The sequence below is a fragment of the Schistocerca nitens genome, chromosome 1 (genome assembly GCF_023898315.1).
Source record: "Schistocerca nitens isolate TAMUIC-IGC-003100 chromosome 1, iqSchNite1.1, whole genome shotgun sequence".
In the NCBI taxonomy this organism is placed as follows: Eukaryota; Metazoa; Arthropoda; class Insecta; order Orthoptera; family Acrididae; genus Schistocerca; species Schistocerca nitens.
The window spans coordinates 1,233,796,812-1,233,814,084 of NC_064614.1; the positions used below are offsets into that span (position 1 = coordinate 1,233,796,812).

Consider the following 17,273-nt stretch of genomic DNA (forward strand, 5'->3'; position numbering starts at 1 on the left):
CGTTACAGGTCAGTGCAGTTCGAAATTAACGGTAACGCCCTCAGGGAACTTGAAATGGAATCCTTGGAGGAGAGGCAACATCGCCATCGCAAAACCCTTTTGAATAAAATTGGGGAACCGCTGTTCAAGGAAGACTCCTGCCGCCAACGTGTAACTCGCGCAGGGATCAAGAAAATAATAAATGAGAGTTTGTCTCATTACGTGAGTGGAATAGGAAAGGGAATCGCTGATAATGGTACGAAGTAAGATCCTCCAGGCACTATACAGTCGTTTGGAAAGTACAGATGTGGATGTGAATGAAGATGTAGAGGGTTATTCATAAGTATCATCAGAGCTCCAGAAGACGATTACGCGAAACTACAAGACATCCAGACACAAACCAAGGTGGGATTCGTAATACGCGCTATGGGACAGGCCTGGTGGGTCGTCCGCTTCATATTGTCGAATCGAATAAGTTCGCGCCTGCAGACAGGCAACCCACTGAACATTTTTCCAAAGCTGCACGCTTCTTCTCTGTCAGCAACTTCAGTGAACTGCAAACATTAGTGAACCACATTATTATTGTACCAGGGAGTGATGACCTTCCGGTCGGCTTATCGCGAGTTTTTATGGCGGTCTTTCCCGAAGAAACGCTGAAGCGCTTGATAGTATATGCACAACCGTCTTGAAACCATTCACAGTGTGATGTGTTTTCCGTAGTCACCGCTGTACTTGTTTGCTGTAAGGACACCGCATGTTTCCGTCAACAGCCGCGGAAGGCCAAGTACAATAATTTCGTGAGCTGGTAGTACTGACATACACGAAGTCGCAAACAGCGCCCATTATGAATAACACTGTTTTTGTTAACAGGACGTGGCTGATTATCTTGCAATACGTGTGTCAACAAATTTCGTATATTGTAGCAGTATGTTATCTCTGTTCCTCTGCATTGCACGTTAGCCTATTTCGACACTCTGCAAAAATTGGTTTCGTCGAATATCTGACTTTCGCGGGAGCGAATAGTATCTGAACACGTTCTTGTACTGTTGAGAAAAGTGATAGTAAGCGAGTGAGAGAGACGAGGGTGGAGGTAGTCGTATCCATTGAGCTGATCTTCAGCGTGGATGACGTGCTGCCTGCTGCATGGCTAGCTAGCACTCGCAAGTGCCCAGGTAAGCCAAACACTCGCTGGCGCCTCAGGCTTTCGTCGCTCAGCTGTCAGCAAACACTGGGCGTTTCGCCTGCTGCTTGCGCAACGGTCGGCCTTTTAGTGTGCCGATTTCTGGCCTGTCCCCAGTAGCTCATATACTTGCACCTGTCCGGGGCAAACCGAAGACTACGATTCCTGTTTTCACTAAGTTAATCAAACGTGTTTAAACCTGCTGGTGTGACCGATAACTGCCACGTTTTGACCCTTGTATACCCAAGATAGGAGAAGTGAAGCTCGAAATTACGTCAATAATACAGTTATCAGTTCAAAATTATTGAACTGTTGTTGTTTTCGTAGGCTTTTTGGATAAAGTCAGTTTCCATAAAATTTAGGGTTGTAGACGACGTCATGTTGTGGAATGTTGCTCTGATGGCTCTGATCACTATGGGACTTAATGGAATGTTGAACCAGTGATTTGGCCACTGTTATCGTCGACAAAAACGTTGTTCGACATGCTACAACAGAATCACTTCTACAACTGTAAGTAATTCTACAGAAATATTACACTGTACTTACACCCACATCGGGATCAAAGTGTTCTCCACATCCAGAAGCAGGCGTCAGGAACAGTGTTTATCACAGAGTTAAAATCTACTACCTGACAAAAATGTGAAACACCCAGAAGACATGATCGGATGTTAATGCAGCTTGTTACACGCACACGATCGGTGGGTGTGTAAATTATTGTAAACCTCTCTGACAGAACGGCTACCAGACGCGGCTAGATCTTGTACTCACTGAAATAACGCCACATACCCTCTCAGCTCGTGATATTTCGTTTCATTTCCCCCACCCCTTCAGCGTGCTTCTTTTTTTATGTCAGACAGTCTATTTTATTACTATATGTTGTCATCCGATGCCATTCACCCTGTACATTGAGCGAGCAGTAAAGGAAGCCATAAAGAAATGGAGAGGTTGCTAAAGTTCAGCGAGAAGAAATAATAACCTGATGTTTGACGGTGACATGGTAATTCTGTCAAAGAAATTGAACGGAACGTACGTCGTTGTCGTTGATGCAAATCTCCATGCTACTCTGTCCTAAGCGCGCCTCTTCTTTTCCGAATAACTACTTTACCTACATTTTTCTGAATCTGCTTACTGTATTCATCCCGTGGTCTCCCTCTGAGATTCCCCCCCCCCCCCCCCCCACCGCACACACACACACACACACACACACACACACACACACACACACACACACACACTTCCCTCAAATACTAAACTGGTGATCCATTGATGTCTCAGAACGTGTTCTAACAACCGATCCATTCTTTTCGTCAATTTGTGCCAGAAATCTCTTGCTTCCTCAATTCTATTAAATACTTCCTCATTAGTTACGTGATCGACTCATTTAATCCTCAGCATTCTCCTGTAGCATTACATTTCGAAAGCTTTATCTAAACTGTTTATCGTCCATGTTTCGCTTCCATACGTAGCTACTATCCGGACAAATATCTTCAGAAAAGACTTCCTAACACTTAAATTTATATTAGATCTTAATAGACCATATTGTTTATTAAAACAGGTTATAAGATGAACATCACCAAAAGTAAAGAACAAGGGTAATGAAATGTAGCCGAATTAAATAAGGCGATGCTAAGGAAATTGAATTAGGAAATGAGACACTAGAAGTATCCTAGTAGATGAGTTTTCTTATGGTGGCTGTAAAATAATCGATAACGGCCGAGGTAGAGAGGGTATAAAATGCAGATTGGCAATAGCAAGGAAAAGAGGGGTTTGTTTGTCTGTAATATAAATTAAACCTTAGAAAATATTTTCTGAATGTATTTGCCGCGAGTGTAGCCCTTGCACTGAAGTGTAACCGGATCATAAACAGTTCGGACAAGTAGAGAACACGAACTCCTGAAATGTGGTGCTTCAGAAGAATGCTGAAGATGAGATGGATAGATGGAGTAACTAATGAGGAGATATGGACTCGAATTTGGGGAGAAAGAAATGTACCACACAACTACACTAAGAATGGGATCGACTGTGAAGGAATGGCTAAAATGCCAACATTCTTGAAGACTGGCTGCAATGTGAGTGACAGATATCTCCACGTGTTGTTATTCCTTCTACTCATGAGTCATCCAAGAAAATTATGTCAGGCGACATTAATGAGTAAAAACAAGCAATATATATATTAATGTGTTCATTTTTTTTTGTTTCCAAGGCTAGCAATTAAACTAAGAACAACAGATGCTGAACTTATTTGCTTAAGCGACTCAGTGCTATGTTTATTACAGTTTCTGAAACATTGTATCCTGTTTAGTGACGCTTGAATACATGTTGCACTCATTGATGGTGTTATCCTATTCATTTTACAGACGTGAATACACTGCGTCAGCCCGTCTCCACCCCTTACCCCCTCCAAGATTAAGGCAAAATCTGTTTTCAGAGAAGCGATAACTATTTATCTGAGGAAACAGCGTTAATAATTTCTTCTGTTGACTGGAATACTCTCTTTCAAATTCTGAAGGTGGCAGGAGTAAAATACAGGGAACGAAAGGCTACTTACAATTTCTACAGAAACCAGATGGCAGTTATAAGAATCGAAGGGCATGAAAGGGAAGCAGTGGTTGGGAAGGGAGTGAGACAGGGTTGTAGCCTCTCCCCGATGTTATTCAATCTGTGTATTGAGCAAGAAGTAAAGGAAACAAAAGAAAAATTCGGAGTAGATATTAAAATACATGTTGTTGTCGTCTTCAGTCCTGCGACTGGTTTGATGCAGCTCTCCATGCTACTCTATCCTGTGCAAGCTTCTTCATCTCCCAGTACCTACTGCAGCCTACATCCTTCTGAATCTGCTTAGTGTATTCATCTCTTGGTCTCCCTCCAAGCTGCCCTCCAGTACTAAATTGGTCATTCCTTGATGCCTCAGAACACGTCCTACCAACCGATCCCTTCTTCTGGTCAAGTTGTGCCACAAACTCCTCTTCTCGCCAATTTTATTCAATACCTCCTCATTAGTTATGTGATCTACCCATCTTAATACATGGAGAAGAAATAAAAACTTTGAGGTTTGCCGATGACATTGTAATTCTGTCAGAGACAGCAAAGGACTTGGAAGAGCAGTTCAACAGAATGGACAGTGTCTTGAAAGGAGGATATAAGATGAACATCAACAAAAGCAAAACGAGGATAATGGAATGTAGTCGAATTAAGTCAGGTGATGCTGTTGGAATTAGATTAGGAAATGAGACGCTTCAAGTAGTAAATGAGTTTTGATATTTGGGGAGCAAAATAAATGATGATGGTCGAAGTAGAGAGGATATAAAAAGTAGACTGGCAATGGCAAGGAAAGCGTTTCTGAAGAAGAGAAATTTGTTAACATCGAGTGTAGATTTAAGTGTAAGGAAGTCGTTTCTGAAAGTATTTGTATGGAGTGTGGCCATGTATGGAAGTGTAACATAGACGAAAAATAGTTTGCACAAGAAGAGAAGCGAAGCTATCGAAATGTGGTGCTACAGTGGAATGCTGAGGATTAGATGGGTAGATCACATACTAATGAGGAAGTATGGAATAGAATTGGGAAGAAGAGGAGTTTGTGGCACAACTTGACAATAAGAAGAGATCGGTTGGTAGGACATGTTCTGAGGCATCAAGGGATCACCAATTTAGTATTGGAGGGCAGCTTGGAGGGTAAAAGTCGTAGAGAGAGACCAAGAGATCAATACACTAAGCAGATTCAGAAGGATGTAGGTTGCAGTAGGTACTGGGAGATGAAGAAGCTTGCACAGGATAGAGTAGCATAGAGAGCTGCATCAAACCAGTCTCAGGACTGAAGACCACAAGAACAGCAACAGTTTTCTCTATAACAATGTTGTGTATAACGCTAGTGTCGTCTGCAAGAAACACTTAAATGTAGAGTGGAAGATCATTCGCGCATTGAGGAAAACGAATGGACCAAAAATTGAACCCTGTGGAAGTTCCATTTTATTTTCGCTGTCAGTAACTAAATTTTTCTCTTCGCCCAGCACTTTTTTAAAAATCACTGAGCACAAAACATGGTCTCTTTTCCTTAAGTGGTTCGTAAAACAATTACTTATGTAAAATTTTAGCTTTTACAAAAGAGTGACACGATCCACACAATCAAATGCCTCGGACAGGTCACGAAACTTCAGCAGCTGGCGGCATTTTGTCGTAGCCAACGGAGACCCCTCCCCCACAACAGAAAGGCAGGCGTGGGTGCGGCAGGGCTGGGGGCAGCCTCGGCAGCGGCTGTCCTTTTGAAGAGGCCGCAGCGCCAGTAGGTGGGCGTGGGCGGCGGCCGGCCGCGTCCGCCCCGCGCGCTGTCAAGCCGCTGCTGGCTTATCTCAGGCAGCCCCTGGGTCCCTCCCTCTCTCGCCTCGTCTGCCTGCGCCTCTCACCCGACTCCTCCAAGCACTACTCTGTCCTCACAAAGTCACTCCAGCCTCCACTCACATCTGCGCTTTACAGGTGAAGCCAGAGGGCATCAGTTCTCAAATTAAGTGCTCTTTGTGGTTTTTGATGTGTGAAACGGGAGGGAACACTGGTACGGGGACCATTCCTTTCTTCTACTCTGTCGCAGGAGATACTATTGTAATAGACAGCCAACAACCAATAGACAGAATGCTGGTTTTCAAATAATCTTTACCATGGTTTCGACGGATTTAAACCTGTCTTCCTCAGAAAGACAATGTGCATATACTGCGATAACAAAAATTACAATCAAAACGTCTTGGACCAATATTACGTGCCATGTAGAAATGTCACAAACAACATGATGTATACCAACATAGGACAAGTAGTACTTGCAAACTTCATATTATCAATCAGTCAGCAAAGATGTTTCCACATGACGTGTACTGACAACAGTCTGTACGTCTACATGTAAAAGTTAAAGCTCCAAGACTCAAGGGCTTGTCACATCAATAAAACGAATCTCTTAAAATAACAGCCCATCTTAACAGCTACATGTCAACTGAGGGAGAGTGGGGAGCGTGGATACAAGGAATGGGCATGCGCCTCAGTATAACAAATGCAGTTCACCATCAGAGGATTACAGTTAAAAAGGCAGAGAGCATGTCTCCACGTGTGAATTGCGCCGCAGCACGCCTTAGTCCACCAACAGACCAGGCACGGCGCAATAAGGATGACATGCGAGGAATGGAACGTTCAGTGGCAATAAGGATAACGTTCGTAAGGTGTTCTAACTGGTCATCACAATTGGGAAAATAATGTTCCTCGAAGGTCACCAGGGAGGAGTAAAGCCTCCAGTCAGCTTTTAGAACCTGCCAATTGGGGTCAGTAGTCAGCAATCGGATAGCACACAGAAAATGGTCGCTTGAGTACGTGTCAGAGAGAACGGCCAAGTCAAGACAACGTGCGAGCTGGATGATGCAGAACGAGAGGTCCAAATGGGGATAGGTGTGTATGGAATCTGAAAGGGACGTGTGTGTCCCAGTGTTAAGCAGATGAGACTGAGTTGAGCCAAGAGGGCACCACCTCTCGGACATATTCCGGAAGAGCCCCAAAGAGGATGGTGTTCATTAAAGCCACCAATAAGCTCTCCATTCCCCTCGGACGGCATGTAGCTATCACCATGGTCTGTTATTTTCAGAGATTCGTTTCACTGATGTGACAAGCTCTTGATTCTAGGAGCCTTAACTTTTACACGTGGACATACAGACTGTTGCCAACACACGTGATACTGAGACAGCTTTACTAACTGATTGCTAATGTGAAGTTTGTAAGTCGTACTTGTCCTTCTTTCTGCGACTCAGCACCTCCGGTATATGGTCAGTAGCAACTATCCTTTTCATTACATTGTTACATTCCATCATGGATTTTCCATTGTTTGACTTGTCCTATATTGGTACACATCATGTTGTTTTGACTTTGCTGTACTTTTGTATAGAGTGGTTTCTGTTTGACACGTAATATTGGTCCATGACATTTGGTTGTAAGTTATGTTATCCCGTTATATGCAGGTTGTCCTTCTGAGGAAGACGGGCTCAAATCCGTCGGAACTAGGGAAAAAGATCACTTGAAAACCATCATTTATTGCAACTGGTTGGCTGTCTATTACACTTGCTGTTACGTAATCGTTGCTCTAGTGCAGTCGTGTTCAAAATATTGAAGATACTATTGTCTTTAAAGACATACATACACTACTGGCCATTAAAATTGCTACGCCAAGTAGAAATGCAGACGATGAACGTGTTTTCATTGGACAAATATATTATACTAGAACTGACATGTGATTACATTTTCACACAATTTGGGTGCATAGATCCTGAGAAATCAATACCCAGAACAACCACCTCTGTCAGTAATAACGGCCTTGAGACGCCTGGGCATTGAGTCAAACAGAGCTTGGATGGCGTGTACAGGTACAGCTGCCCATTCAGCTTCAACACGATATCACAGTTCATCAAGAGTAGTGCCTGGCGTCTTGCGACGAGCCAGTTGCTCGGCCACCATTGACCAGACGTATTCAATTGGTGAGAGATCTGGAGAATGTGCTGGCTAGGGCAGCAGTCGAACATTTTCTGTATCCAGAAAGGCCCGTACGGGAACTGCAACATGCGGTCGTGCATTATCCTGCTGAAATGTAGGGTTTCGCAAAGATCGAATGAAGGGTAGAGGCCGCCCGGTGTGGCCGAGCGGTTCTAGGCGCTTCAGTCTGGAACCGCGCGACCGCTACGGTCGAAGGTTCGAATCCTGCCTCGGGCATGGATGTGTGTGATATCTTTAGGTTAGTTAGGTTTAAGTGGTTCTTACTTCTAGGGAACTGATGACCTGTGTCAAGTCCCATAGTGCTCAGAGCCATTTGAACCAAGTTTTCATGTTTTGCTGTCTCTATTAATAATACACCGTTAAACCGAATATTCACGACAGGCCTGTTGAACGTACAGACGAAATTTAACTCTAATAAAAGATATTTGTGTGTATCGAGAAATTAGTTGGCACTCTTCCTTTGACACCGGGCTTACCTTGATGTACAAGACGGGAGGTACTTGTATCGGTACCGAGCGAGGTGGCGCAGTGGTTAGCACACTGGACTCGCATTCGGGAGGACGACGGTTCAATCCCGTCTCCGGCCATCCTGATTTAGGTTTTCCGTGATTTCCCTAAATCGCTTCAGGCAAATGCCGGGATGGTTCCTTTGAAAGGGCACGGCCGATTTCCTTCCCCATCCTTCCCTCACCCGAGCTTGCGCTCCGTCTCTAATGACCTCGTTGTCGACGGGACGTTAAACACTAACCACCACCACCACTTGTATCGGTGGACTCCATGTACACAATACTGCTGCGACCTCAGTCAGCTGCATTTCGCTAACGAACCTGCGGGTGGTTGTCAGTGCAGAGCGCCTGAAACTGCTCGTGGACCGAGCGGCAAGTGGCGGCCAAGGCGAAGGCCCTCGCGCCGTTACCAAGGTGAGCGGCTCGCAGCTGGCTGCTGGAGTCTGGTTCCTCGGTCATGTACGTAGGTGCACCGTGGGCGGTCCTCTTGCTTGCTGATCACACCTTCTGGGATTCCGCTCAAACTTCGCGGCTGCAGTTTGTGACACATAAATGGATTACGTTGTGGCCAGTACTGTCTACTATTCGAAATAACTAATGTAATGTCAATAGTCGGTATCGATCTATGACACCTACCCACAAGAAATCGATTGTCAACGATATAAAGGCCGACTAGGACATCTTGGACTATCGAGTTCCTTGAATACCACCTTCTCGTCATAAATATTGAATCCCCAATTTTAATAAACAAAATAGCCGAAGATAACAATACGAGTATATTTTTTCTGAGTTATCAGTCTTCTGACTGGTTTGGCGCGGCCCGCCACGAATTCCTCTCGCCGGCCCCTGTGGCCGAGCGGTTCTAGGCGATTCAGACAGAACCGTGCTGCTGCTACGGTCGCAGGTTCGAATCCTGCCTCGGGCGTAGATGTGTGTGATGTCCTTAGGTTAGTTAGGTTTAAGTAGTTCTAAGTTCTAGGGGACTGATGACCTCAGATGTTAAGTCTCATAGTGCTTAGAGCCTTCTTTTTGAATGCCTCCCCTGTGTCAACCTCTTCATCACCGAGTCGCATTTGCAACCTACGTCCTCAACTACACTGCTGGCCACCGTAAATGCAACACCAAGAAAGACAAGAGGTAGCACAACAAGATTTATTTTGTAGATAACATGTTGCCCAAGTATCAAATGATTACGTTTACAGACGTCTGTGACATGTGGTTCCTGCCAGAATCAGTAGCCAGAGTAGCCGCCATTGTTGGAGAACACCGCTGCCACACGTCTCCGCATTGAGTCAAAGAGACGTTGGATGTGTTCCTGGGGTACAGCAGCCCAAGCAGCTTCCACACGTTGCCAAAGATCATCTGGTGTGGCAGCTGGGGATGTAATCTGGGTCACTCGTTGAGCAACCATGGACCACATGTTTTCTATCGGCGAAAGATCCGGAGAGCGAGCCGGCCAGGGAAGCAATTCAATCTGGTTATTGACGAAGAACCTTTGGACAATGCGTGCCACGTGTGGTCGCGCATTATCCTGTTGAAATATGGCTGTGGCCGAGCCCTGAAGGTAAGGAAGGACAACTGGCTCCAGCACCTCGGATATGTAGCGCCGGCTATTTAAAGTACCGGCAATGCGCGCTAGAGGCGTGCGAGAGTAATATCCAATGCCGCCCAATACCATAATACCCGGTGCAAGACCGGTGTGGCGGTGCATAATGCAGCTGTCCAGCATCCTCTCTCCACGGTGTCTCCACACTCGAATCCGACCATCGTGGTGCTGCAGACAGAAGCGTGCCTCGTCAGTAAAGACAACGTCATTCCATTCTGCCGTCCACATCCGTCTGTCATCACACCATTGGCGAAGGTCTGTGGTTCTGCGTCAATGGTAGACGAAGCAATGGACGTCTTGCGGACAGACCACTCTGCTGTAAACAGCGTCGAATGGTACGCGCAGACAATGGGTGATGCGTTACAGACGCAATGTGCTGTGCTATGGTTCGGGATGTCACTGAGCGATCCGTCACTGCCATGCGCACAATTTGCCTATCAGCACGTGCAGTGGTGCACCGAGGTGAATGCGATCGACCACGTCGGTCCGTCGTACCCTCCTGCATCCAACGGTCACATATCCGCATTACAGTTGTTTGGTTTCGTCCAACACGACTAGCGATTTGTCTGTATGGTAATCCACAATCTTGGTAAGCCACTATCCTTCCTCTGTCGAACTCGGATACTTGATCAAAAGATGTTCGCTGTTGTCTACGAGGCATAACTGATCGTCTTGTGAAACAACCACAAGGTAAACACACGTGCCGAACGTACACTCGTCGAAATCGCCAAGCCTTAAATGGCGCTATGAGGTGGCGCCACAGTCGCGCGTGATGTGCGTCTGCGCTGAAATTCTAATCAGTTGCATATCTCATCGCTGCAAACCCATGGTGTAAATTTCACTTGATTCGGATGCTTCCTTTAGGGTGTTGCATTTAAGGTGGCCAGCAGTGTATTTGCTGGATATATTCTAATCTCTGTCTTTCTTTACAGTTATCCTACCATCTACAGCTCCATCTAGTATGATGGAAGTCAACTCCTGATGCCTTAACAGGTGTTTTTTGTCATCCTGCCCCTTATCCTTATCAATGTTTTCCGTACATTCCTTTCCGATTCTGTACAGAAGCATTGCTTAACTTACCAGTCCACTTAATTTTCAACATTCGTCTCTAGCACCACATCTCAAATGCTTCGATTCTCTTCTGTTCCGGTTTTCACTACCATAAAATGGTGTGCCCCTAACGTGCATTCTCAGAAGTTTCTTCCTCAAATTAAGCCCAATGTCTGATACTACTAGACTTCTCTTGGTCAGAAATGCTCTTTTTGCCAGTGCTAGTCTGGTTTTGATGTCCTCCCTGCTCCGTCTGTCATTGGTTATTTTGCTGCCTAGGTAGTAGAATTCCTTAACTTCATGTACTTCGTGACCGTCAATCCTGATGTTAAGTTTCTCGCTGTTTTCGTTTCTACTGCTTCTCATTTACTTTCATCTTTGTTCGATTTACTGTCAGTCCATATTCTGTACTCAAGAGTGTTCATTCCTTTCAGCATATCCTGTAATTCTTCTTCACTTTCACTCAGGATAGCAATGTCATCAGCGGATCGTATGATATCGCTTCACCTTGAATTTTAATTCCACTCCTGAACCTTTCTTCTAAACTATCATTGCTTCTCCTATGTACAGATTGAATAGTAGGGGCGAAAGACTACATCCTTTTTAACCCGAACACTTAGTTCTTGGTCGTCCACTCTTATTATTCTCTCTTGGCTCTTGTACATATTGTGTATTAACCGTCTCTCCCCATGGCTTACCCCTACTTTTCTCAGAATTTCGACTATCTTCTACGATTTTACATCGTCGAATACTTTTTACAGATCGACAAATCGTATGAACGTGTCTTGATTTTTCTTCAGCCTTGCTTCCATTATCACCCGCAAAAGAATTGCCTCTCTGGAGCGTTTACCTTTCCCAACGGCGAAATGATCGCCTTCTAACACAGTCTCAATTTTCTTTTCCATTCTTCTGTATATTATTCTTGCCAGCAACTTGGATGAATGAGCTGTTACTATGACAATATGCACAAAGAAAACTATGACAGTGGCTTTTATAGGTTAGGAGCCCATAACACAGTGGTGAGCAACAAAGTAGCAGAACAGGTCAGCCGCTTTAATTATTTGAGATGTGATATCACTTGCGAGTAAGACAAATATATAGACAACAAAGTAGCAAAATATTAAAACATGTATGGAACAATAAACAGCAACTTTAGAAACAAGACAAAAACAACAGCACGGCTGAAATTTTATAAAGTAATGTCCGTCTCCACAGTGCCCTACGAAACTGAGTTATGTGTCATTTACAGACAATAGGAGACAAAGATCCAGACGGCTGAAATGAGATTTCTTACCGCTGTCAAAGGCTGTAAGGGAGTAGACAGATTAAGAAACAGGGGCATTAAGAAGAAATTAAAGATATGTAACGCAAGAAACAAAATCGAAGAGAACTGGTAAAAATGGCGTGAAACACTCGAGAGAAAGAAGGGTGTCAGAATAAATTACAATGCCAATAATTATAATCCGGTATGCCAAAGAAGTATGGGAAGGACAAGAAACAGGCAAACGCTTAAAACCTCAAGTGTGGAAGAAAAAATATCGATAAATTTTTGCAACATAGTGAGCATGTATCATGTGAGACAGAACGTGGGAAACAACGTAGTGTTCTAGACAAAGTGGCAAAATATAAATGTACTGTTCGGAAAAGTATAGTGTTTGCAGCAACTTCCTCCCTGAGGCGTACGACCGTTTGTCGCTCCATATGCAGATCGCTTACAATAGGAACATCGCTCGGAATCGACAAGCACGTTTCAAGAATTTCGCTCGCACTTGAGGCGATGTTGCAAAACGGAGGCTGCATGCGTTGCGTCTGACACACTGCAATGAAGACCTCGCGGTATAGCATTTACCGACGGAGTCAACCAATCTCGGTATCTTGAAACAACCCACGTTCTGAATTCGTTGCAAATTTTATGTAGTGGGCCCCACACCTTTAAATATTTAAAGAACGCAATGATAACGAGAATAACCTTCTGCTTGAATAAAAACTGTTTGTTGATCACTAATCTCCTTACCACAGAACGTCATATGGTCTACAAAAAATGAAGTCAGTATACTTTGAATAGGTGATACTGCGACGTCACTAACAAAATGTATAAAAGGACCACTCAGATTATAATTTATTATTGGCGTCACGTTCTATGTCAAGTGCAATAACTCGATTTATTTTATGGATCTCATGGTAATAGGATGTTGTCGAAGAGGGTACTCAGTAAAACATTTTCTTTTTTTTCGAGAAGCTACTTTTCCTGGGGATCGCGACGTCATTTCCATTACATTGTCTTTTCCATTTACGGAAGAAGCCAATTACGTTCTAGGATCTATGAGGTAGAGTCTCTTTCTTTCTTTTGGGGCGTCAGGAACGTACACCTCTTCGGCGCTATGGGAAACGTCCCTACGATCGGCAAGAAGTTGAACTAACGCCAAAGTAAACACGAGACCAGGGTTCTGCCTGTCTTCGCCACTGAGACATTCCTCAAAGAGCTGTGCCCTCGTTTTAGTGAGGGAAATCCACTCAAATCTTTACAGGCCATCCGTCACATCTACACTCATATCCTGTCCATGTTAGTAGTGTGTTACTGGGAAGACCACGAAGGAGTTAGCACTGTTTTTGAGGAATTAAAAAATCTACTTTAACTTCATAGGATAACACATCAACGGACTGAGGGAAGACAGATTAGTCAAACAAGTTATCAATTGTTGTGGTGTCACCGCTAGACACCACACTTGCTAGGTGGTAGCTTAAATCGGCCGCGGTCCATTAGTACATGTCGGACCCGCGTGTCGCCACTGTGTGATCGCAGACCGAGCGCGACCACACGGCAGGTCTCGAGAGACGTACGAGAACTCGCCCCAGTTGTACGACGACGTTGCTAGCGACTATACGGACGAAGCCATTTCTCTCATTTGCCGAGAGACAGTTAGAATAGCCTTCAGCTAAGTTAATGGCTACGACTTAGCAAGGCGCCATTAGCCTTAAATAGCTTGTATATAAAGAGTCACTTGTATCGCCACAATCTCCAGATGTCTCATCAAGAACGATGTATACAAGGATGTATTAAAAGTTAAGTATATTCCAAAGATACGTATTTTCTTTATCACATTCATTAAGTCTCCTGTTTCAGACCTCACTCCATCCTTCGTGAGTTAGCGCGTGCATCTTGGCCGCCTCTTTCAATTAGTGTGCGTAGTGTTGGCAAGTCTGCCGACACTACAATTGTAAACCAGTTGGAAAGAGACGACGACCCAGGGACAGATGATTTCAATCAAGAAGAAGAAGAAGAAGAAGAAGAAGAAGAAGAAGATGATGATGACTTTGTAGGTTTGAGTTTCGCCCCTTTTGAAGAAGAACTTATAGGATTGAGTTTCTTCTTTGTTTGTAAAGAACAAATTGTTCTCGCGTCACTTCTCTTACAAAATCATCCATCAGCACGTTTGTGCAATCATCAATGTGTTCTTATTTTACAGATACTTGAAAATACAAGATTATCAAGACTACACGTGCCACTGAAAATTACACCTAAAACAGTTGTTTAAATACTGAAATCTGTTACCTTAGCTACCAGTTTGTTAGGCTTTGTGGGACTTTGATCAACAGTTCGGATAGTTTGTCATCTCCAACAACATGGTGTCTATTGTGCAGGTAGTCTGGTAGGTAACAGTAATTATTTTCACTTTTTGCTGTTATTTTGTTGCTAAAAATGATCCTCTAGACTATTTCGTGAATAACTAATGTTTGTTTTCTTGACCGAGCGAGGTGGTGCAGTGGCTAGCACACTGGACTCGCATTCGGGAGGACGACGGTTCAATCCGGTTTCCGGCCATCCTGATTTAGGTTTTCCGTGCTTTCCCTAAATCGCTCCAGGCAAATGCCGGGATGGTTCCTTTGAAAGGGCACGGCCGACTTCCTTCCCCGTCCTTCCCTAATCCGATGAGACCGATGACCTCGCTGTCTGGTCTCCACCCCAAAAATAGCCCAACAGTTTGTTTCCTTGGTTTTGTGGCCGTTAACTTTCAACGAAGAAGAAGTCAATACCTACCTAATTAATCTCCGTTGGGTTAATGAGCGAGAAATACGCACACCATCGTTGGTGCTTTCTCGTCGCTAACAGGTTCTCGTAAACTTCTAATCAGCTCCTAACGAAGTAACCGCTGGCTGTCCAACGTAGACTGAGAATTAATGTCTTTGAATGTCAGCTGGATGACTTGTCTATTCTCAAACCGCACACCTTGTTATCAACCGTAACTGGTTATGCAAAATGGTGCCTAAAAGCACATAGAGCTTTGTACAAGAAAGTCAAATTCTGAGCAACAAATACTGCCATTGATATGTTTGGTTGTGTAATAAAATGGAACACCTACAACCGCCCCTTCGATGGCCACCGGTTTCGGTGATTCAGTACACCATCCTTAGGTCTTAACTGACACAGAATGGGTTAACTCCATCGTACACACGATTCCATCAGTGGCCAATATCTGTGAACTGGTTTCTGATGGAATCGTGTTCACGACTGGAGTTAACCCTCTCAGCTTCATTTAAGATTGGAAGATGATGTACTTAATCACCGAAAGTGGTAGCCAGATAATAAATAACATCGAAAGGATACCGGTAGGCATTCCATTTTATTACATAAGTGAACAGCTGTTAAAGTACACACATAGGCTCTTTTATCAATGAGAGCATTTGTTACTCACAGTTTTGACATTCTTGTACAAAGATACTGCTGTCTTTTGGCACCGTATTGTATAACTAGTTACAGTTGGTAACAGCGTGTGTGGTTTGAGGATGGGCGCGTCAGGCCGAAACCGTTAACCACTGCAGCAATAAATTGTATATTGCCTCGAATTAGGAAACATTTTTAAAATTTTCCTAGGGAACCTTCTCCTCATATTGTAACATTTCATCGTCTTGCTCGTATCTGGCAAGCCCTCGAATTTGTAGGCCAAACAATTTACCAGCTTCGAATTCGATCCATTGAATTGTTGGAATTTTTCCCTCAAATGTTTATGGGCCTGGCCTTGGTGATTTATTATCTTCGCAAAGTTTTTCATGAGTTGTAAGAAAATTACTTCAAAACAAAACACGAGGACAAGTTGCAGTTACTGCCATATACAGTACTAAATGATGTAGTGTACTGAACTGGTAATTCCAGTGAATTGTTGTAATTTTTCCAAGTGTTTATGGGCCTAGCGTTGATGATTAATTATCTTTGCAAAATTTTTCATGAGTTGTAAAAAAAAAAACACTTCAAAACAAAACGCGAGGAGAAGTTGCTGTTACTGCCAACTACAGTACTAAATGATTTAGTGTACTGAACTGGTAGGACTCGAGAGGTGGATGTTATTTTTGTTATATTGTTTCATTCCTGTCATATGTAACAGTTATTCGTAAGCTGGTAACAAATTTCCTCTCTTTTCCTTTGTGGATGAAAATCTTTGCAAAAAGAAAACCAGAGCTAAGTTTTAGTTTTGTATGTGATATTCGTTACCAGTTCAACTGAAATTCTAAGAATTAGCTAGTTGAATGGAATTTACATTTTCACTGTTGCGCGCGGTAAGCATGAGACGTGACCATCGGCGCAAAGGTAGGCGAGATTAAAGAGAAGGTTAAAGAGTTTAGAGAGCTAATAACGAAATAAGGTAAAGCGGGAGAGGAAAAGGCGAAACGCGGCCGGCGGTGCCGGTGACTGTCAAGATCAGCTGCTCGCCACAGCGGCCCACGCCGTTGCTTTCGAACTTCCCGCCCCGGTGCGCCGGGCGCCGCCCACCTGTTGCTCGGGCGTTTGTTTACAACGCGTCGCGAGTGTAGCGTCGGTGGGCGTCGGCGTGCGAGGCGGGCAGAGGCGCGCAACAGGTAGCTGGGCGGACTTACCGGGCGGCCCCGCAGGCGTGTGTGAGGAGCGGCTGTGCGGCTGTGAGGCTGTGGCGGTGACGTCCGTGGGGAGCGAGCGCCGGACACTGAGTGCCGACCAGGGGCGCTCCGGCCGGCGCGCCGCCGCGGGTCACGTGACGGCTACGTCACGCGGGCCGCCGCTTTCCTTACAGGTACACACGGCACGGCACGCGCTGCGGCGCCGACACTTGCGAAATACGTACCCGCTCGGCCCTTTACGCATTTTCTCGGACCTGCTGTGACCGGCTGCTGATTTTTGCGCACGTCTGCTCTCTCAGCTTCTCCAATGGGTAACGCTAGTACCAGGAACTACCCTCTGCTCCAGAAAATGGAGTTCTCTGAGAGGATGAACCACTGTGTCATCGTCTGTCACTTGATAATTCTGAATTGCGATAATAGAGAGCGTTTCTTTTCTAGTTAGTAGTATGACAAGTTTGGAAAGGGTATTAACATTCAAGGAAAAAGAAAAAAAAAACTTTACGGTTTACCAATGACGTCATTCCATTAGAGACGCCAATAGCAATACAGGACACCAAAAACATCTGCC

General features: G+C 44.5%; 1 long non-coding RNA gene across 1 annotated transcript in view; it reads right to left on the reverse strand.

The window, feature by feature from the left end:
* The window catches only part of LOC126201538 (uncharacterized), a 227,401-nt gene extending 210,634 nt beyond the window's left edge, over window positions 1–16,767 (reverse strand). The window contains exon 1 of the long non-coding RNA XR_007540187.1: window positions 16,706–16,767. This is a non-coding gene — a long non-coding RNA (uncharacterized LOC126201538). The remainder of the gene's footprint in view (window positions 1–16,705) is intronic.
* Between the last annotated feature and the right edge of the window lie 506 nt (window positions 16,768–17,273).